We start from the raw sequence: 23713 nt of genomic DNA on the forward strand, positions 1-23713 counted from the left end.
CTTGCAAAAAAAAGGATTCAGCAGAAAGAGTTCAAATCAAGAGGATGTGAGAGGACAACTTGGGACTAAGGGAATTTCAGGGACAGAAAATATTCTAGTTCCCAGTGGACAGTGGGAAGGGAACCCTACAACATAGCCACACAGTAGATAGTGTCTGTGGCATTTAGCTACCGGTACTGAGTGGTGCCTGCCAAGCACAGGTATTGCCATGATCTCTGATTTTCACAACAGAGTAATTTTACTGAAATTAAAACAAAGCCAACCCAGCTAGTATTGCCAGGCGCAAGCCCTTCTGGCCACAAAAGTGTGAGCTTCTGTGAGTTCTGGACCACCTTCCCTAGTTCACAGGATGGCACCTGTACATGTGCAGAGGTGGCACCAGGAAGGGCAGATTGGAAGACTTTGTGCCATGCTAGAGACCATGGAGAGCCTGTTTAAAAAAAAAAAACACGGGGGGAGGTTACAAATCCCAATTTTGCCCGCAATTTCTCAGTTACAGCTACTGTGTGTCACATGAGTCACAAGCCCTTGGGAAGGAAGGAATCAACAGAAGCAGGGAAATGAATTCAGTGTTTTGGTTTTGGTTTTTTTCACAACTGATTAGGGTTTGCTCTTAGGGTCATTTGGAGGATTCACTCTGAGGTGTCAGCGTAATCTTGGAGAAAAAAAAAAAAAAAGAAAACTCCAGGGAATTTCACATCGCCACCTGCCCTACTTTGGCAGTTTTAGGGGATACTCCTGAACTTCAGCCTCATCTCACCTTCCTGCAAAAGCATTGACAGTACACTCAGCTCAGGGTGCTAGCAAGCTGGCTGTCCTAGCAGACACGGGTGGGCCAGGGCTTATCCTGCTCCTCGCAGAGCAGCCGTCCTGATGTGAAGCGGTATGATCTATAACTTAGCAAGATGCTTAGAGAAATTTCCATGCCTTATTTGAAACCGTTCTGCCTCGCTGCCAAGGAGAGCTGAAGTGTTGTTTGGGGCTCTGCTTATGCTGAGATGCCTTTCATACGCAGTACTTCCCAAGAAGCCATCTCGGTGTTTTAGGACTGGACCTGTCTAATTCACAATTACAATTCAGGAGCTTTTCTTTTCTTAAGCCTCTAGAACATGTGGTTCTCACCTCTCCTAATGCTGCAACCCTTTAATACAGTTCCTTATGTTGTGGTGACTCCCAACTATAAAAAGTATTTTTGTTGCTACTTCATAACTGTTATTTTGCTACGTTTGTGAATCATGATGTAAGTATCTGTGTTTTCTGATGGCATTAGGTGACCCCTGTGAAAGGGTCATTTGACTTCCACAGGGGTTGTGCCCCACAGGTTGAGAGCCACCGCTCTACAGAATTCTATTCCTGTAACATTATAACACACACACACACACACACACACACACACACACACACACACACATATTTTAAGGTCAAATTCCAGAGGATTTTCTTTTGCAAATGTGCTTTGATTCTGCAACAACAAAAAAAAGCTTGAAATATATACTTTATTGATAGAAAAGCTTTGTGTTCTATTACAAACCCTTAAAGATTGGAGTGTTGGAAATCACATCCTTGTTCTGAAAATGCCCCCCTTTTCACACATGTTAATAAGATATATTTGCTACACAGACAACATGGATAAATCCTGAGTTCTGTAGGGCAGGACAGATTTTCATCTTGCTTGTCGACCTAAACTATAGTACCTGCCTTTAGCCTGTCCTGAATATTGACTAGCATGAAAGAAATGATGCGGAAGATGCAGCCGGAGAGGCACTGTACAGCCGTGCAGTATGATTCACTCCGAGCTTGGGCTCATAAACTAGAACTTATCTACTTCATGAGCATGTGCTTTACAGAGTGTTGAACCTAGAAGGAAATTATGATAGCTTTAAAGCATAAATCCCATGTTCTTGACTATGGTGATTAAAGACCATGTCAATAATTATCAATGACACCTTAATTTCTGTCACACTCAAATGGCCCTCTTGTCTGTCGAGTATGCTGTTTAGCTGCTTTTGAGAGAAGATGAAAATGACATATAAGAGAGCTGGAAGAGCTGGAAGTGGGTGACTCTGAATGTTCCCCGTTACTCCTGATATCTCCCCAGCTCCTTATCTTCCCACAGCTACTCACAATAAAATCTTATCAAAAGAGGAAAAGAGGGCAGACATAGTTTACATTTTTAATTAACCCCTCTTTATTTGTCACTTTGGTTTTCCGGATGCCATCTGTATTCTTATGAATATGTTCCTGTCATTAAATAAGTTTGGACACATTTTACGAGTCATCTTGTGCTGAGCATAATATTATGCTCAGCCCGGTTATTGAAGAAAATTTAATAAAAAAGAACAGACAGTATTCTCCATCACTCCATCACAAGTGCAGCTATCTGCAGTTGTGCCCAAGGCACCCCGAGTTCGAGACTCAGAACCATTTAAGAACCTCACCTTGGAGGCATTTGCTCACTGAGAAAGGCTGGAGAGTGAGCAGGAGGGATCCAGAGGCTCAGTCTCCTTTTGGTCTCATCTATATCAGCCACTGGTGTGTGACGGCACATTTGACATCAAGATGCACTAGGCTGCAGGCAGAACATGACACATTTTAGTTTTACCCTTACATCTCAGTTCTGATTTTGTACAAACTCTAAAACCAAATGGGCATTTCCTGGGCACATAGACATTGATGATGACAACCATCTTCTAAAGCACTTATTAAGGGCTTTATTATACATTAGACACTACACTAAAGCTTCAGTTCACTGAGTCCTTGCAGTGACCCGATAAGGAAGATGCTCCTTACTAATGCTGGAGGTGAGCAGCATTATTTAACATCGCCAGAGAACTGATAGGTCCTGGATTGTATCATAGACCTGTCTCTAAAAGATGAAGAATCTCTGTGCTTGTTGAGAGTTGTAGAAATGAGGTATGCTGAAACAGGTCACAGAGACCCAAAGCAGAATATCTATTTTTTATTATAAATTTCTGTTCCAATCTGAGGTCTGTGAAGGAAATAACATTTTATTTTATTCACATATTTTTTTTTTCAGTTCTGGGGACTGACTCCAGAACCCTCGAATATACTAGGCAAGTTTTCTAACTCTAACTCCCAGCCCAAGAAATAGAAATTTTAACATTTACATTCTCTCTGCACCATGTGAAGGCAAACTTGTCTATGAGTTCTGGTGTAGCTAAGAGAACAATAGAAGAACCTTATTTTTTCTAGATTTTTCTGTGCATAGAGCCCCCAACAACAACTCAAGTCTAATTTGGGAAAATTTTATGCCAATCTTTTCGTTTAGAAATAGCACAGGGGCCTGGGACAGCAGAAGAATTTTCTGCTTGGTTCCAAGTTAAATGAGATTAAGTTGAAACCCTGTGTGAGAATCTCCCACACATAGAGTCCCCATGACTGACTGTCTCGTGTTCCCTGGAAAAAGTCCAGAGTCACTTATGTTTTTGATAATCTTGACAGTCTTGTTTTGAAAATGAGTCAGGCATATTTTATGCAAAAAGGTAGAAATGTAATGTTTTTTTGCCTTAGGGATGTGAGTAAGACACCCATACAAGCCTGAAGGACGTCAAATTTTTTTAACCTCAGAATAAAGGCAGGGGCTGAATTAGTCTATCTTTCTGTCTCTGTACTCTTATGTACTAAGCATGTCTTTTGATTCATAGACAGACCCTGAATTTCTCTTTCATCCTTACAGCCCACTGTGGAAGATATTCTTTATTATGAAATTGGGAGTCATGCAGAATTAAACATTGACAATTTTTTTCTCATATGTCCTTTATATGAGTATATACTTTAGGAAGCAAAAGGATAATAAGGATTATGGTCTATTAAAATTAATGCCTCCAGTTTTTGTTTTTGTTTTTTGTTTGTTTGTTTGTTTACTTTATTTCATTTCACTGCCTACCTGTAATGAGAGTGAAAATACTGGGTAGTAAGGGTTCTTGTCCTTTAAAAAGGCAACGTGTCACGGAGATATGTGTGTAGCCATGTTTATTTCTGCTATCCAAGACACCCATCAGCAGATGAATTAACAAAGAAAATGCTGTGCAAACACAGAGTGGAATGGTTTTTCAGATATAAATAAAAATGAAATGATGACACATGAACATCTCCAGGACAGACCTGGAGATAATTATGTTAAATTAAATGAGTCATATTCAGAAGAACATTGGTAGAAATTAGATATGCTGATACTCTTGGTGGTGGTGTTTTTACAAAGCTAGTTTTGGGTGATATGGGATCTTTTGTGCTTCCATATAACATTTTTTTCAATGTGTGCGAGTACTTTACCTGTATATACATTTGCACGCCTAGTATCAGAAAAGAACATTGGATCCCCCTGGAACTCGGGTTACAGATGGTAGTGAGCCACTGGATGGGTTCTGGACATTGAACACCAGTCAACCACTGAGCTGTTTCTCCAACACTCTGTGACTTTTAAGACTGTTTATTTTTTCTATTTATGTGAAGAATGACATTAGGATTTTGTTGGGATTGCAGTGAATCCACAGATTTCTTGTGGTAGTATAACCATTTATTTCCATAATATTGGTTCTTCTGGTCTAGGAGCATGCGAGGCCTGTGCACCAGCCTCCTGATGTCACACAGACAGAAGCGGCAGAGCCAGGCCAAGGAGGGTTTTGGTACCTCTCCTGCCTCATCAGTTCCAAAGCACCATCATTATTTTTATCCTCTCTTAAAACACTTGTAAATCTATCAAAGGACAAAATTATAATTCAGTTTAAACGTTTCTTGGTTTTATTTTGCAATCCTAGAATGCAGCAATACTTCATTCCATTAAATAGAATAAGTGTCCCATGGGATGAGCAGACGGAAGAGGTTTTATAGACAGAATAAAAAACAGACAACAAAGCAACCAGAGCTTTGCTGGTTTAAAAAAAAAAAAGTGGATTTGGTCTTTCAAAGTTACTTCCCTGGTAATGTGGGACAAAGAGAGAAAACAACAGACAAACTGACCAGTTAGCATCAGGTTCAGTTTGTGTACGACTACATCAGGGAACTTGGGTCTGGTGAGATGGCTCAGTAGTTAAGGGCACTGGCTGCTATCACCAGCACACACATGGTGGCTTACAGCTATCTGTGATTTTAGTTCCCGGGGATCCAACTCTTTCTTCTGGTCTCTGAAAGCATCTGCCATTCACATGAAGGCAATGCCTGCATGCACACACTGATTTTTTTTTAATTTTATTTTTTTCTTATCAGTTACATTTTATTAACTCTGTATCCCAGCTGTGTCCCGATCCCTCATTCCCTCCCAGTCCCTCCCTCCCTCATCTCCACCGTGCCCCTTGCCAAGTCCACTAATAGGGAGGACCTCCTCCCCATTCATCTGATCCTGTTTTATCAGGTATCTTCAGGACTGGCTGCAAAGCTCTCCTCTGTGGCCTAACAGGACTGCTCCTCCCTTGGGGGGTGGGGAGGCCAAAGAGCCAGTCATTGAGTTCCTGTTAGAAATAGTCCTTGTTCCCCTCACTATGGGAAACCAATTGGTTACTGAGCTACCACAGGCTACATCTGAGCAGAGGTTCTAGGTTACATTCATACATGGTCCTTGGTTTCATGTCAGTCTCAGAAAAGACCCTGTGCCCAGATATATTTAGTCCTTGTGGAGCTCCTATCCTTTCCCCATCATACTAACTCCCCTTCTTTCTTATGATTCCCTGTACTCTGCCAAAGGTTTGGTCATGAGTCTTTGCTTTGAAAACACTGCTAGTTAGAGTCTTTCAAATGCGCTCAGTAGACTCCTGTCATATGTTCAATGCACATCCCATCTGTCTTTCTAAACGAGGATTGATAATCTTACCCCATGTCTGCTCTCTTGATAATCTTTTTTAGGTGTATAGATTTCATTATGTTTATCATATCTTATAGGTCTATATAAGTGAGTATATACCGTGTTTGTCTTTCTCCTTCTGGGATATTTCACTCAGGATGATCTTTTCTAGATCCCACCATTTGCCTGCAAATTTCATGATTTCCTCCTTTTTGATTGCTGAGTAGTATTCCATTGTGTAAAAATACCACAATTTCTGTACCCATTCCTCCGTCGATGGACATCTGGGTTGTTTCCAGGTTCTGGCTATTACAAATAATGCTGCTATAAACATGGTTGAGCAAATATCCCTTTTGTGTACTTGAGCAAACTTTGGGTATATACCTAGCAGTGGTATAGCTGGGTCTTGAGGAAGCACTATTCCTAATTGTCTTAGAAAGCGCCAGGTAGATTTCCAGAGTGGTTGTATCAGTTTACATTCCCACCAGCAGTGGAAGAGGGTTCCCCTTTCTCCACAGTTTTTTTTAATCAGAAAAATTATTGTGCTGATGGAAACTGATCTTGTTTAGCCATGTGGTTGTTATCCCTCTATCCTGATTTAAAAAAAAAAAAAAAAGGAGAAGAAGAAGGTCAGATGACATCCTAATTTGGGTTTAGTGACATGGAACATGAGTGACTCCATTTCGAGTTCTAACCTGAACTGCTGGATTCTAGTTTAAGAGCCTAGTCCAAAACCATGACCTCTTGTAGTTTTTGCTCAACAAGTCTTATTTAAGGACACAGCTTTTTCCTTTTATGAGGCTGAGATTCTAGAAGTCATCACCCAGATTGCATCTTTCTCTGCTCTTGGGTGTGATGTTTAAAGTGTTATCAAGAAAATCTCAATACTCAAAATCAATGATGCTTTAACATGCTAATTTAAAAACTCAAATTTGATGCAAAACCAGATGGACAAGGAGTCAAAGTTTTAAGTGAACACAGATTCTAGCACAACACATGCTGCACACCTCTGCCTCCCCCTCTCTCACCCTGTGAAGAGGGTTTACAACGAGGTGAATGAATGGATATGAAATCAGTGTTTGGCTCATGTGAGCTAAATGCAGGGTTAACGAGCTAGTGACATGTACTTAGAACTGAACTCACAGATGAATCCTGCAATGAATTCGTTTCTGCTGTTGGTCTGTCTGCGGCTGTTGACTCAGCTGTAATAGTCATGTGGAAGCCTAGAAGTGTGGGCAGCAGCCAGCTTCCCTACTGCCCTGTGCTGCACACAAGGGCTTTTCTTAGCAGCTGCTTAATAAGGTAATGCTTGCCTTTCGATGTTTCTACTCTGAAGCTCCTGAGGTTGCTTTTTCCCGTTGTTATTTTCTTTTTCTTCCTTTTCATGTTTTTTGGAATTTTTTTCCCCCTAAGAAATTACATGACAGCTCTCCTTTGGTGTTTTCAGGGAGTTTTGTTCTAGGTCTGCAGAGGACACCACAGTCTAGTGACGAACTGTTTGCATGTAGCCTCTGCACACATGGCTGGGTGCATTAAGTCATGCCTAACTGAGTCACAGCACTTAACTCCATGTGAGCTCTACAGACCAGCTGTTGCACTGCATTGTTTAGGGAAGGATGACAAAGAACAGGTTGGGATATGGCCAGCCCAGTCACAGTTTGTTTCCTGTGTGTATTTACAACCCACAGACAGTTGGATCTGCAGATTAGGAGCCAGCAGATAGGAAGATTGGCCACAGTTGTTTGGAAACGCAGGATGATGGCATACAGAAATACATATGTACATCTTCATAGACTATGACTTCCTATCGTATGCATCCCTCCACCAGGGGAAGTATGTGTGTGCTTAGTTAAATTTGGTTGTTAATTGACTGTTGGAGATAGAAGGTAGAGAGATATGGTTTAATTTTTAGACTTAAATCCAAAGTCACCATCATGTTTTATAGTCAACATTTTATGGGCCTTTTGCTTTGTAGGCAAACAGAAAGACGGCATGCCTAATTTGCTTTCATTTAAGTTAAGCCCACTTTAGCTCTCATTGTTAGTGTTTGGTACACGAAAGACTTAGACAAATGTGGGGATGTAGTTTTAGTGTTGTTCACAGTCAGATGTCATAAAACGAAAAATCCAGGGGCCGAGTGTAGGCTAGGCAGCTTTTTTTCCTCATCATGAAGCTAAGTTCCAGAATAGATCACTGTTTTCTCCAAGAAGCTTCAGTCTTCCTCCAAAGACATGTCACTTCTAGCTCATCCTGAAGAAAGCTATAGCAAACAAGCTCCAGGCCTCCAAGCTGTCACACTGAGAAGATCCTACAAAGTAAGGGACACTGAGTCTCTGGTTCTGAAACAGCAAGGGAGGAGCACAAACATCTCTCTGCTTCTCCATGGCTGTGTCATCACATCCAGGGGACAAGTGCTAACCCTTTGGACATAGACTGTTGAAAAGAAAAAAAAATATCCTGCCTAGGGATCTAGGTCAGTAGTAGAGTGCTTTCCTGCAGTGTATAAGACCCTGCGTTCAATTCCTAGCTTAGCCAGAAGGAAAAAAACAAAAAAACAAACAAACAAAAAAAAAAACTGAGTCCGGATTTCACTATGTAGAGATCCAGATGGCCTGGATATCACTATGTAGACCAGTCTGGCTTCAAACTCACAGAAATCCACCAGGTTCTGCTTTCCGTAAACTGGGATTAAAGGTGTGAACCACCACACCCAGTGTAAAGGGATCATTTTTCACCAGAATGCCTATTTATCTATACAGGAAATTAATTAAAAAATTAGTTGTTTTCAGCATGACCAGATCACTCATTCACTCAGTGAATATCCACAGCGTCTCTCTGTGCTTAGCCCTGGGGATTCAACATTGAAGAAAAGAAGCAAATAGAACAGGCATCGTGGTGGGAGGCAGTTTCAGGTAAACAAATAAGCAGGTAATATGATGAGGGAGCGCAGGTGAAGTGTGCTTTGTTTTAAAACCATTCCCTGGATCCTTTATAGATAAAAAAGCAAAACGAGAAGTGAAAAAATAAAAAGTATTTCTAGTCAGCTAAGAAAGAAGGATAGATAGATAGGCAGGGAAAACTTACAAACTGTATGGAGTTAAAGAAGGTTTTAGAATGTAGCCTCAGGGTTAAGAGCCTACAACATCACTTACACAGCATATATGGGAAGCAAGGAAAACTGAGAATGATTTCTAAGCCACTGGTCTGCTGACACATGCCTGCAATCCCAACATTTGGAAGGCAGAAACAGGAGATCACTCCAAGTTCCAGGCCACTCTGGGTAACATAGTGATTCCGGGGCAATCAGGGACAAGTTGCAAGACCCTGACTCAAAAAAACAAAACAAAACAAAACAATATATATATATATATATATATATATATTTCTAGGTGATTTTTACAACTGAATAAATGACAGTGTCATTAATGGAGATAGATAACAATGGGGAAGATAGCTGGGGAAAGGCCAAAATATGAACCAGAAAATTCAATAGTTGTAGAGTAGATGTGTGCTATTTGAGTCCCTAGATAAAGATTTAAATGCAAATAACCAGAATGCTGTGCATATGGGCTTCTGAAGTTCAAGAAGCAAAAAAGACATAAATTTGGGAATTATCAGCAGACAAACGGTGTTAGCTACCCCAGGCTGGATGTGATGAGCTAGAAAAAAAAAATAAATGGTGCAGACAGAAAAGAAAGAGGACCAATATTCAGAATATGGATGAAGAGAAGATGCCAGCTAGGATGGTTGGGAACAATGGGCCTGGTAGGGAGAAGACCATTTGATTGAAAACAGACTGACTTCAAAGAAAGAAGAGAGAGTATTTTCAGTGGGAGGGCTGCAGGGATTTAAGATAAGCCCAGAGAAACCAGGTGGATGGGGCGCCCGGAGAGAATTAAGATGAGAACACAGAAAAGCTATGGAAACGGGAAGCACAGAGACTGTGCTCTTTAGCGGAAGGAAGGAGTACAGCTTTGAGTAGCTGACTTCTAGCAGAGCCATGTTTCATAACCCATCCATGAGGTCACTTGTGAATTTTTCTCTGTTGGACACAGAGAGGTCCATTTCCTAAATTTTTGAGCAGTTAGAAATGCTGTCATTCCCTGAAATGAAATTACTGGAGTGTTCGGTGTCTTGCTTTTTCTAAAGCCATGCCGAGTCCAGATTCATTTGTACCTAATTGCTTTCGATGTGCTGAGAATCGTGGAACAGTCAGACCACCTGATGATCATGTATACAGACAGTCTTTACACTCTATAAGGAAACAAAATCCTGGAGATGCAGAGGCTTTTCTATTTGTTTCCTTTGCTTGGGGTTGAACCCAGGGGTTAGTATGCACCAGGTACATGCTCTACACCCATTTTCTAGACAAGTAGAATTAGAAGACTAGACTGAGGAATGATCAGGTTACATCATGTATTCAAGTTTCATGGTCCATAGAACTTTACACCAAGTTGAGTAAGCTTGAAGAGCTGTCTTTTATAGCAAAGGCATTCTATCTCTCAAGTATTGAAAGATAGAATCACGTCTATCAATTGGTTAAATGTTTAAGATAAAGAACTTGCTATGGATGAAGAGCAAAGAGAAATGACTAAACAGACAAAAATATTTTTTCCTTCCCATCAGAAATCATTTCTGTTCATCCTCTTGTCTGGTTTTAGTGACATGGATAGAATTTACTCAAATGTTAAATTTCAGCATCCTAGGTGAAATGGTAGAAGGCTCTAGTTATAAGCTCACATAAGGACCAAGAACACAAACCTTAGCCAAAAGGACTCAAGGCTGGATATGCTTGTTTCAGTACTTTTGTTCACATTTCACACCGAGTTTGTTTACCTGACTCATAGTACACGTGTCTTGTTACTCACAGAAAATCCTATAATCCTGAAATGGGACACAGTTAAGAACAGATGAGTATGTGGAGAACAAATGGTTGAAGTTGGTGTGGTAGGAAACCACAGGACTGAAAAGGATTACAGATCTTGTGAATCACTTTTCTTTGAGTCTAATAGGCACTTACCATCTTAATCAGATCAACTGTGATCACAAGAAACCCTCAGGATTGGGCCCATTAAACTTACCTCATATAAGAAGAAGGTGAGAGACATTAGATGCTCACATGAGAATCTGTCTCCTTCCATCTGTGTCCCCATCGCAGCCCTTTGTAACGTGCCCCAGCTGCATGTGGTCTCTGGGGGTGTCAGGTTAGAGAGGGTAGAAGATTAACTCATTTGAGGGCTCAGTTCTGCAGCTATGGAAAAGTCATCACCATGATGGGGTGAGACATTTCAGTGATACAGCTGTTTTGGGGCCATCCACACTCTTGTAACCCAATGACCTCATGGTTCACCAAGGTAGACGTGAGTGGAGTCGGTCCTTTAATCAACATCAGTACCCCTTTCTGAGGTAAACAGATATTTGCTTATATCTCCCTGGGGAAGTTTGTGTGATGGCAGGTCATAGTCAATGCCTCAGTGCCACCAGGACAAATGCAAAAACTTAGAATTTCTCTAAGAAGTATCTGGGTCCTGGTGCTAGCTGCAGTTAGGGTGAGAGATCTTTGGTGCTCAAAACTCCTGGGTTAATTTGGTTGAAAAGTACTGATGGGTGGTGGCCCCAGACCCTTTACTCTGCTTTATTTCTCTGACTTTTCATCTATAAAATGATGAAAAGTGTCAAAGCTGAGTGAACTTTTGTATAGATACACTGAGAGATTATTTCTCCAGTGTTCTGGCTCTCTTTTCTATTCAAATGACTTTTTTTTTTCTTCTCTAACTTTCCCATAGATGAAGAACACCTTAAAAACTAGGTTCAGATTCTTTTTATCTTTGTAGTATTTTACTCAATACTGAACACAAAGTACAAACTTGAGAAATAGTTACTGTATAAAATGATTTTTAAAAGTAAAAGAGTGTTCTAAAATGTTATATTGCAGGACTAATTATTTAGACAGCTACTTTTGAAAGGTTACTTTGTCACTACTATCTTTTAAAAGTGAAAATGAGAAAATTACAATGCTATGATTATCTCCTTCTGTAGCCTACTTTTTACTAGGCACTTTCTTTTAAGTGATTTCTAGTCTGTCCAGCAGATCTGTATTTAGGTATTGTTACTGTTTTTTTTTTTCTTTTTGTTAAGATTCATGTTATTTGTATGGGGTGTGTGTGTGTGTGTGTGTGTGTGTGTGTGTGTGTGTGTATGTCTGCCTGTCTGTGGAATTTTGTTCACAACAGTGAAGGTACCTGAGAAGACCAGTGAGGACACTGGATCTCCTGGAGTTGGAGTTACATCTAGAGCCACGTGGCAGGGTGCTAGGAACTAAATCCTAGCCCTCTGCAAGAGCAACCAAAGCTCTTTACTGCTGAGATGTTTTTAAGATAAGAAAACCGAGGTTCAAGTAAGCTGCCTGAAATACAGATTTTCAAATCTGAGATTTGTACCCCAAAAACTTTCATTCCAAAGTCTAACATGCAATTGCTCCATCTAAAATGCAATGACTAAATGGAAACCAACAAAAGTAATAGGATTTCACTAAAATAGGTTTTTATTGTTTTTTTGCTGAGCTACATAGGAATAAACATTGTTCATCTTAAAAATAAAGTGTTTTGAGTACAAATAAAATGTACTTCTCACATCATTGTTGATATTAAAAACTGTTGATAAAAAACAAAAAACTATGCATAGGACATTTTTAAAAGTAATTTAATGTTATAGTCATTAAATAAAAAGTCTCCTTTCTCCCCTACCCCATCCTGTAAGTAACCAACATAACCAATTTCTTTTGTGTGTTCTGAAGCTGTGTTTACATTTATAAGGAAAAGACAGCGTGTGTGTGTGTGTGTGTGTGTACATGTATCTGATGTGATGTGTCCTTGTCTATTCATCTCAGGAGTCTTCAACTTCCTAAGTAACAAACATTTCATTACATAACTCCTCTAAATTGAGGAAACATAAACTGTTTATTCTGGAGTGGGAGGCTCCAAAGGCCCCTTCTGGGCAGATCCCCTCAGGTAGAAACGACTTGTGCAAGGTCCCACAGTCACTAGGAGAAGGCCTCTATCCAGGAGGACACTCAGTCTGGCATTTCACGGATACAACCCATGTTGTAACAACAAAACAAAAGGCAAACAAATACTCAGCAGCTGTAACAGAACTGAAAACAGCTCATTAAGAGCTTAATTGTATGAGAATTAATACTGAGGCAAATGACCAACCATGTTTCCATCTGTCTATGTGAAATATAATAAGGATAAAGTAAGAAAGCCTCTGTCAAATGACTGAGGAGACATACCTGAGAAATGACTAACAGTGAATACAGGCTGCTCGTGCAAAGCTTGAGTACACCAGCTTTCCAAATCTCATCTGACATAAGATATTATAGTTGCAAACGTATTGTACACCTGAAAATGAGTGTCGCGGTGAGCATTCTAGAACATCAGCTTTGCTCTCATCAACGGCTTTCCTGTTTTTGCTGTGCCCGTTGTCTGGGACTGAGAGCAAATGCCTTTCAGCCCAAGAATCCTAATGTTTGTGCGAAAGATAAAGACTTGAGGTGACCACTAATCTACCCATATATAAATATGGTGACCACTAACCTTCCATAGGTAAATATGGTGACCGCTAACCCATCCATAGGTAAATATGGTGACCACTAACCTTCCATAGGTAAATATCTGAGACTTAGAGCTTTCTTAGAATCGGCTTTAAACCACTGAACTTTCAAAAGCTGGTAGTTCCAAAAAGCACGTTTCTCTTCCGGCCTTTGAAAATCCTAACTGGGAAAGCAATTCAATCTTTATCAAAGAGAAGGGACTGAGCTTTATCCAAGCAGGAGTTGGAGCCTTTCCTGGTTCAGGCTTAGAGGTCCCTCAAATTTAGACTAGGTCAAAAGCTGTGCAGAGCTGGCATGTCCCATTTTGTGATAAAGCATGCATTCTTTGCTCAACCCAACGCTGGCCGGAGCTCTCACACAGAGTGAAGAGTGCTGCACCTTTACCAGACACATTTACCAGCCTTGTGGGCTGTTTTTGCAGGACTTTCCAGGGCTCAGGATTTTGACAGTGCTGAGTCAAGAAAGCTCCTCCTCGCATTTCCTCACATCTTGTTTCTACGTACTTTCAGAGACTTTTTTAAATTTTAGTTTATATGCACTGGCATTTTGTCTGTGTGTCTGTGTGAGAGTGAGAGATGTTCTGGAACTGGAGTTACAGTTATGGGCTGCCATGTGGCTGCTGGGACTTGAACCACATCCTCTTGAAGAGCAGTCTGTGCTCTTAACCACTGAGCCATTGTCCAGCCCACACTTTCAGACATTTTAGTGAAAGTCAAACAGTTGTGTTTTCACAATCAAATCCATGAAATATTTCATAGGAACTGAGTGTATAACAGTGAACCAGACAAAATGCTACACTCAAGGAATTTACAGCTTAATGTAGGGGAGCTGAGAATAAACAAACGTGAGTGTATAGGTTGAGTATTCTTTCTCCAGAATTAGCGTAGTAGCTAATGCTTGTTGTCAGCTTGACTGAGTCTGGACTCACCTGGGAGACAGGCTGCTAGGTGTGTCCATGCAGATTGTCTTGACTCCATTAATTGATGTGAGAAGACTTCTCTTATTTGTAGGTGTTACATTTCTTTGGGCAACGGATTCTCGGCTGCATAAGTAGAAGGAGGGAGAGCTGGTCGCTAGCTTGAAGCATCATTCTCAGTTCTGGTTTACGGATGTGACATGATCAGCTGCTTCAAGCCCTTGCTGCTTTGCTTTCCCCACCATGATGACCTATGCCTTGACCTGCCAGCTAGAATAAACTCTCTCTCCTTTAAGTTGCTTCTGTCAGATTGTTTTGTCACAATAGGAATAGAAACTAAGACATTTGGGAAAAGAAATGTTTCATCTTTGAGATTTTAAAGTATTTGCATATATACATAATGAGAAAGCTGGAAGATAGGACCAAAGACTAAAGACAAAATTCATTTATGTTGCATGATACATCTTATACATATAGCCTGAGGGCAATGGCATACAATGTCTTTAGCACACCTATGACTATTTTTAAAGAGTATTTCTTACTGTACAGCCAGTCCTTGAAATCGTGGACACATGTGATGCTCTTGCCTCTACCTCTTGGGACTATAGGCATGTATCTCCATGCCCACAACTATGACTTGCTCTGAGGCCAGATATGGATTTTCCAAGCTGTGGCAGCATGCAAATGCTCAGAAGTTTTGAATTTGGGAACATACTGTGTTTCAGACTAGGGATCTTCAGTCTGCATAAAGGTATCATTTTTATGGAAAAAAAAAAAAAGAGTCACAGTATGATACTAGGTAAAGAAGTAGAGAGGGGAATCTTTGAAGGCCACAGTCACAGTTAAGCAGAGACTCTCTGAAATAAGGGAAGCTGTGTTTCTCTCTCTGGGGTCCAACTGCTACAGGCAGAATGTGAAAGAAACTCAGAATTCTTGAGATAAAGTATGCTTCAGGTGTGTGAAGACACATCTGAAAGATCCTGAGAGAAAACTAGCAAGAGGCAGCCAGCTCACAGCACTTACACTCTAGCAGGGTAATTTGGAGCAGACAGAAGACATGGCCTGATTCCCTTTGAAAGAATATGGTGGCTAGTAATGAGGAATATACTGAAAGTAAGCCAGGATACAATAGTACAAGAGGTCATGGTTGCTTAGCAAGAACTGGCTACGTAGTCTTTGTGTTTGATAAGTTCTTCGCTGCTCAAGAGCATCTGGTTTCCCTCATCAGGCCAGGCGGTTCCCAGGGAGCTTTCCTCCAAACCATGTGTCGTTGTCTAAATTGTTGGTTGGTGCGGAAAGTCAACACTAGCAATGGCTCGGGGTAACGGAAAGCAATAGTCTTCTTATTGAGGATATATTTGAAAGAAAAAAAAGTTTGCTAATAAGATCCTTAAAATTAATAACTCAAATAACTATGCTTTCAGGGTCCCTAGATGCAGACCCTAGAAGGATTACTGGCCAGAAAAATTAGAGGATCCTTCTGGAGAGTGCATCCCCAAGAAATGATGAATGGAGGAGGAACTAGGACCGGATAAGGGAGACACTGGGCCAAGATGTGACCTTGATGAAGGCTAAAGCCTACTTCATAGACATTGTGGCACTGATAGGGCCCTTTACCTTGTTTCAAATTGGGACAAGGGAACCAAGCCTTTAAACCTCTTAATTTCATACCCAGGAAAAGCAGAAGCATGAGATCACAGACATGCCAGCCCCCTTCACCAAAGACAGTCTCCATCAAACTATCCTGCTGGGTGCTGGCTTCTAGCAACCATCAGAGCATCTGGCAGAGAAGGGGAGAGCCTCTCATTCTGAAGGGCATGTGGTCTTACAGCATTCCATGTCCCAAAATATACTCCATGTCCCTGTTTGTGGCATACATAGTCACATTACTTTTTTCCTGCTTATCCAGATATAGTCAAAGTTAGTTGTCAGTGAGACCAAATATATTCTCCTTACTGGTTCACACTAATAACAAAAATATCCACAGTCCCACCCTCAATAAGCTTTCAGTGTTTGTGAGCAAAAACTCTACACACAGCAAAAACAGTATTAGACTGACTTGGCATGGACCTTCCAGTCTATCATGGGTTACTACAGTCTTTACAATGAGTTTTGCACATGACACTGAGTCTTGTGTTTGCTGACCATAAGCAGAAAAGTAAAGTGGGAGATGTAGTTCTTTAGGATAACTTAGGAAAATCACTTCAGACTTCCACCGTTTGACTGTAGGCCCACAGTATGGTGTTGTCATGGTTACAGTTCCTCATTGCAAGGCTAGGTCAGAGAATTAGATTGGAAGCAGCAAGTATGTGTGTTCCATCCAGGCCTACCTGTTCTGAGTGGGGTGCTAGTATACATGGCACTTATCGTGTCTAAGTCTAGGTTCCGGTGTCTGTAAATTGAAGTGTCTGTGCACCCCATGAAAAACATTGCATGCTGTATGGCTCCACTGAACCGACAGGAGCAAATGCAGGATAGAAACTATAAAGCACGTTGCTATTTAAGGATGCTTTAAGACTTAAAGAGAGAATCCAGAGCCTAGTTAAGCTTGACGGTTTTGACATTTTAAAAGTATGAACGACTCTAAAAGTAAGGAAAATATTTATTTTACTTAAGTTGTGAATTAGGCAGAGGCTATTTTGGTGATTGTTCTGTATACATACACTACTTCGAAGGCAGGATAACAACTGAAGATCTAGGGCAGCCCCGCAGCCTGTAACTGGCATCAAGTGACACAGCTCCGGTTGAACATCTTTTCCATAGGGCTAGGGAGCATTCGTTGGGCAGTATTATGTGACAATGGAGGCAGAGTCCTTCCCTCCAAAGATAAAACATCAGGACAGTATAGAAGGCAGACACGTGAATCCCTAGACCAACTGTGATTCTCTTAACAGGAAAAGACTAGGGCCCTCCATGTCCCAAAGAATGGAAGACTTTTGTTGGAAGAGGGAGTGCAGCAGAAATATATTTTAATGAGACAGAATTGGCATTGCATACAAATGAGTAGGACTCTGAGTTTTGAGTAAGCAAGCCAATGAAAGGTAGAAGCAGAGATGGATACAAAATACATTTCACTGGAATGGTTCACTGTGACTAGAGCAAAGGCTAACGATGGAAGAGTTATCATAGCTAATATTAAGCATGGATCTAACAGCAATGAAAGTATTTCTTCAGAGAATTATTGAGTTCTTCATAGCAGCCAGGTCTTTGTTGTATGGACAAGCAATGTGGGGCACAGAGACGTTGAGTCAGTTACCCATCTAGTGGGCAAGTGGCTGAGATGAAAGCTAAAACAAATGTCGTTCAAGAATCTAAACCACAGTGCTGTGCTGTGCCTCCAAGACCTGAGAGCAGAAAAGCTGAGGTGAATCTTCTCTTTTGAACTTACTATGGAGGTGATAGGGAAAAAGTGAAAGTGTGTCCTTAATTCATTAGAGAGCTGAGTTCCTAAAAATTGATGTGTGGACTAGTAGTGGGACAATAGTTATTTCAGGAAGTATATTTTAGAGTTATGTGTTTAGTTTAAGATGTATTAGTAAAACTGTATTTAGTAAATCAAAACCTGGCTCTGCTACAAATGGTTGCTTAGAATGCTACTGTATTTTTAAAGTATGTCAATTAAGGACTTTATTAAAGTTGCTTATGAAAGAAAAGTAAATAGTAATACAGCTGGTTCTTAATGTGGTAAGCCATGGAGTCAGAGTCATGGAAACCCCAAAGGAGGCATTGACTCCCAGAGGAGCAGTGCAGTCATGATGGATCCATGGAAACACAGAGAGGCCTTAGAACCATGACAGGGTCAGAATCCTAACTGAGCCATGCAACCCTGACAGCCTGCTGAACCCATAATGGCATCAGAGTCTTGGAACCCCGGTGTGGGCAGAGCATCATGTTGAAGCCATGAAACTGAAATGGGCCCGTGGAATCCCAATGGAGCCATGACAAAAGTAAGCACCCATGGTGGTACCATAAGAGATACAGCCACAGTGTAGGTGACCTCACTTAAAGCAGAAAGGGAAAGGGAAACAAACAAACAAAAACAACCAAAGTTCTCCTTTCATTCAACTGTTGCAACTTTCCCCTAGAGTACTGCTCATTGGTTGAGTCCTGCCTCCAGAATGCAGCCCCGAAATACAGAGCAGGAAAGAGGAAAAAGAAAAAAAAAAAAAAATTAGCACTGGGCTCCAGCACTGATCTCCTTGGGAAGTAATTACAGGGAGCCAATTGAGTAAGGATGTAGAAAGCAAAGCACATCTAGAGGCTTATGCAAAGAGTGAGGATAGGCTTTCCTGTTGCCTGAGGAGCAGGCCCAGCAGGGAGAATAGTGAATGAAACCAGAAGAAGCTGAACTGAAGCTGAATCGGTGAATAATAGCTCCAGATTATCTCCAGGCTGTTCCAGCTCAGGAGTGGCATTCCATTTCCGTAGGCTCCTTCCCATGCCATTTCATTTCCACCCATAGCAGGAGATTTTATCCTCTGGTTCCTGGTTTGTTTTTTTTTTTTCACTTGTAGTTATTGTTTTGTGGGTCCAAAAAAAGTTAAAGAGACAAATATTAATAGTGATTACATTTCTGACAACTTCGGGTGTTTTTACTGTTTTTCCAATTGTAGCACAACCCATGTGTCTACGACCCCCTTATGTTTTCTCTGATATCCTTGTGGCTGGGATTCATCCATCATTACAACGTTCCATAGACAATAGGGTCAGCAGTGAAGCGTGACTGTACAGTCTCCTATCATCTGGTATTTATTTCCAAGAGGGTACTTGATGAGTCCTTAAAATGAAAAACTACCTTTATCCGTGTATGGTGGCTGATGGCTATAATCTCAACCCTCAAGAGCCTGAGCAAGAAGACTTCTGGTTGTTTGAGATCTTCCTGGACTATATGGAGAGTTCTAGGCCAGCCTAAACTATAGCCTGTCTCAAGCCAGAGCAGCAACAACAAAACACAACCCTACTTTATTCCTTAGTGGATAGTACGGGATTAAAACACTCCAAAGTGTTGTTTTTAAGGAAGAAAACTGCAAATGTTTTCAACCCCTAAAATGTAAAAAAGAAAAATAAAAAGATGATCCTGAATATTTAGCATTGGCCTTGAACCACTGTGGTGTACCTGGAAAGACAATTAGTGCTCTGATTTCTGGAACCTCATGACCTTGAGGAGTTCCAGGGAAATTTAGGAACAAATTTCAACCAGAAACATTTGTTCTTTCTGTTGCACTCCCTTTGGGTCCTAGGACACCACTTTCGTGTCAGCGTGATCTTGGCTAAACAAGAATTTATCCTTCTTGGCATCTTTCTCCACTCAGAGTCACTGCCTTAATTGCCTTTTTGCAACCCTGCCCAATTGCTCTGAGATCCCTGTCTCAGTGAGAGATGATTGCAAAAGTCACGGGCAGGACTTTGGAAATTGTGCGGGGTGGGTGCGTGAGGACTGGTTTTCAGGGCACATTTTCACTATGTATTATTAAAACCTAGCACCCAGCAAGAGAGATTATCAATAGCTAAATCCTTCCCTGTTTCAAGAAGTTTCCCTGATGAGGGTCAAGGACTATACTTACCTGTGGGTATAAGGACAAATATTTAAAATATTTGTCCAAGATCCATGACCTCTCTAGATTCAGGTAGTTCTCTAAGTTTCCAGCATAAAGTATTTCCCTCTTGTTGAGCCAGTCTTTAGTTCTTTTTGGAAGATGAAAGATAAGAGGCAGAAAGCTGAGCCATCGGTTCTTTTAAAAGTAAAAAAACTGGACAGTATCATGTAAGTTCTAAGTGTTAAGAGACATGCAAAGGCTTGAGTCCCTAGAATTAGAAAGCTGAGCATATAAACTGTTTAGTAACTTCCTATGGGTTGATAATTTGAATGATTTGATAGACTAGGTCTCATTATAACACAATTAATCTATAATGTGATCTATGACTTTCAACTTAAGTGGTAAATTATATTCAAGCTCCAGAATATTTCTTGACCTTATTTATATGTATTTGCTATAGATCCTTGATTAATGTAATTATCACATTTTTTAATTTTTCTGTTTTAAAATACTGTGTTTTGCTTTTTGATGTTGTGGTTTTTCTTTTGTTTGTTTGATTTTGGGGGGAGTTGTTTGGTATTTATATATCTAGTTTTCCCACCTTCCTTTCTTAAGTAAATAGTCTGAGGTTTAAATAAACAAGGTTCATTGAAATCATTTTAATAAGTATATTGTTATATGGATAGCTTTCAAAAAGTCTGACCAATCAAATAATTTAAAATTAATAGCCTCTTAATTGTAGTAGCCTCCTAATGATAGTTATAAAATCCAAAATCTAAAACTCTTTATAGGAAAATTTAAAAGACATAATGCAATTCCTCAATCAACAGTGCTTTCCAGAAGTTCTGGAAGAGAGTACTGGTATACCTGAAGATACTTATTAGAGTTGGTTTGTTAAAACTAAGTTGGATAATGCTGGTTTATATGTGTTGACCTTTCAGTAATAGAGACCAGCCATAAGACGCAGAAGGCATCATTTGATTGAACTAAGCTGTCATGACTTCCATTGATGAGCCTGAAAATTCCCCAGATGACATCATCCTATATCCAAGGGGTCCCAGAAAATTCTTTTCCATCCAAGTAGCAACAAGGCATGGGTTATAGATCTATAGGCTCTTCTTTTTCAGATCCTTAAATGCTGGGACAGCAGAATGACTGCTAGTAACTTCTCTGAGCCGAGTTGCTGTTTATCTCACTTTATCATCTCCCAGGGTCTCTGTGCAATTAACAGAGACTATGAAGCTGGAACGTTTTTTGTAAACTTAGTGGTTCCTATTACAAGTGAGCTATAGTTTTTATTGTCTTATCAATAAAATAAACCTTAGAAAGTATTTGTATTATATAGCCTTTAAGTAATTTTTTGGTCAGCTCTGGTGGACAGCATTTCCATTTAAGAATCTGTGGGTGGATGGAAAAACAAAGAGTATAGACTCAACACTTTTAGAAAAAAACAAAGTGATAATTTTAAATAATAATAATAATAATAAATAAAGCGGCTGATAGGAAGTGCCTAGGATTGGACAGGCTCTATTATCAATAAACGGAGAAGCAGAGGAAAGGAATAAACATGACATTTTTCTTTAATTTACCAAAAACTTCCTTTCAGTACATATCAGAGTGAATGTGTATAATGTAAAGCAGGTGTGCTGGGCTTCTGAATTTAGAAATACAGATGTTATATTTTCCAAAGAGCCCACATTTTGACTATTTTGGGGGCAGCTTGAGATTAAAACCTCAAAGGAATATATTGAAGATCGGCTGTCTATTTATTTAGTGGATGCCATCATTGTTACCACTAATAAAAAGACAAATACGACATATTTCTCTGAAGGGTCTGATGGAAAGAGTTGGAGTCTTATCTCGGATACTAACTAAGACCCTGTCTCAAAACAAAAACCAGGAAAGAAAAAAAAAAGTTTTGTTTTTTTGTTTTTTTTTTTTTTTTTAGTCTGGAACCAATAGGAGAGGAGAAGGATAAGAAAGATGAGGATAGCAGTGTATACAGAGAATATCCTCAAAAATTGCTATATACTTGCATGGCCTCGGCATAAGAAAACAAAATTAAAAGAAAAAGAGAGCTTGGTTCTTTTTTTCTTTGTTTGATTTAATAAAGTTGTATTTTCTCAAATGCGCACTGATTGAACCTGTTCATGCATCTTCGCCAGCAGCTGGGGCATTTCCACCCTTTGTGTCTCCGGTGTAAATTGCGTGGCCTCTGTGCTTTGAAAGTAGCTTGGTAAGTTCTTTACTCAGGAGCTCCTAAAGGGCTGCCCTGGCCAAGGAACCAGGAATCTTCAATCATTCAGAGACCACAGCTGGAGCAATAAGCTTATAGTTGGGAACTTTCCTACAGAGATTTTCCTGTGTAGCTTTGTCAAACAGGACTAGATTGTTGAGCTTGTCCCAAACTTTACCTTTGGACCACTTCTTCTTTTTGGCCTTGCCACCAAACTTGCTTATTTACTGGGTCTTTGTCTTTTTTGGCCAACTTGCCGGCATCCTTCTTCTTGTCCTTGGGCGGCATGGCGAAGCTCAGAGAGCGGCGATAACCACTGCAGCCTTACTAAGATGGTGGGGGAGAAAAGGCAAGAATTTGGTTCTTAATAGTCACAGGTTCCATCATTTATGAAGTTTCTGAAAGAACGTAACTTTCCAAGGATCAAATTTGCCATTCTATCCAGGGCCTCTCTCTTCAGGATTGGTTCATGGTCATCTTAAATTCTAGACCCTTGCTGAGTTGTCTTAATGTGTGATTCAGCTTATGTTAGACTACTAGTGGAAACTTCATGCTTCACAAATGTGTTCTATAATAGCAGCTGGGACTCATTTGGTACTCACTACAAATCTCTAAGCTGTAATGCTGTTAACCCCACTTTTAGCTGGGATGGTTGAAGGAAAAGAGCATGCGCAGGGCCCACAGCTCCAGGAATCTTGCTCTGGGAAGACTGTCCTGGGTTTGCGTCTAGCCAATGAGGGTTTTTCCCCATCAGGCCATGCTGTATTTCTAATCTCAATAGCCACATTGCCAAAGTCTTGAATCAGCAACAGATTCCCACACATCTGTTTTCATCTCTGCCATACTAAAACCTAAGCCCAAGAAAGGCATAGACCAAAATGAAAACACATTTTTATTAGCTCTGATTTAAGATGCAACAGAGCCTGTGTGAGGAAATGAGAAATGGGCTGTCAGTGAGTTAAGTTCTCATTTCCTAGGTTAAGCATTTACAAATATGTGGTTTTAAAGGCGAAATCTTTGGCTTCTGACAAGCCAAGAATGTTTGAATTTGTGGTACTTGTACATCTTGTACCTGAGAAGCACTGGATATTTGCAATAAACAAAATAAAACAACAAGAAACCCACAAAATAAAACAAAACCCTAGGGGAAGAATCACCCCTCTAGGCAAGATGAAATTCTCTCCAGAGTGGATTGACTGGTCCAGGTGCTGACAGGCATGCTTCAATATCAGTGTGATCTTTGCAGCTGGGAAACATCTTCTTGAACGACTGAAGGGGTTATTGAACTTTGGCTTTTCTCCAAAGACACTGGAGAGACCAGTTGGAAATAAAAAAAAAAAAAAGCACTATCCTGCAGTGATTTATAGACAGTACCTTAGCAGCTTTCAAATACTGTGAATTATATGCAGGGTGGTAACAGCTTTCAAAGACCAGCTACTCATTTTATGGTACTTTGCTCAACTACGTTTTACTTGGAAATTATGTTTCTTAAGGTTCCTGGAAGTTTTGCAGCCAGCAAGTCTGTTATGTTATGTTTCCAGAAGCTTAGATGAACACTAGCATTATTATTATTATTATTATTATTATTATTATTATTATTATTATTATTATTATT

General features: G+C 40.2%; 1 protein-coding gene and 1 pseudogene across 1 annotated transcript in view; one reads left to right on the forward strand and one right to left on the reverse strand.

Annotated features, from left to right (window-relative positions):
* Mamdc2 (MAM domain containing 2) overlaps positions 1-23713 on the forward strand; it is a 151747-nt gene that overhangs the window by 12318 nt on the left and 115716 nt on the right. The gene's annotated exons all lie outside the window — the stretch shown is intronic.
* LOC129681772 (40S ribosomal protein S25-like) lies at positions 22011-22386 on the reverse strand (annotated as a pseudogene).

Source organism: Psammomys obesus, unplaced genomic scaffold (assembly GCF_907164565.1).
Source record: "Psammomys obesus unplaced genomic scaffold, mPsaObe1.curated_primary_1811, whole genome shotgun sequence".
Lineage (NCBI taxonomy): Eukaryota > Metazoa > Chordata > Mammalia > Rodentia > Muridae > Psammomys > Psammomys obesus.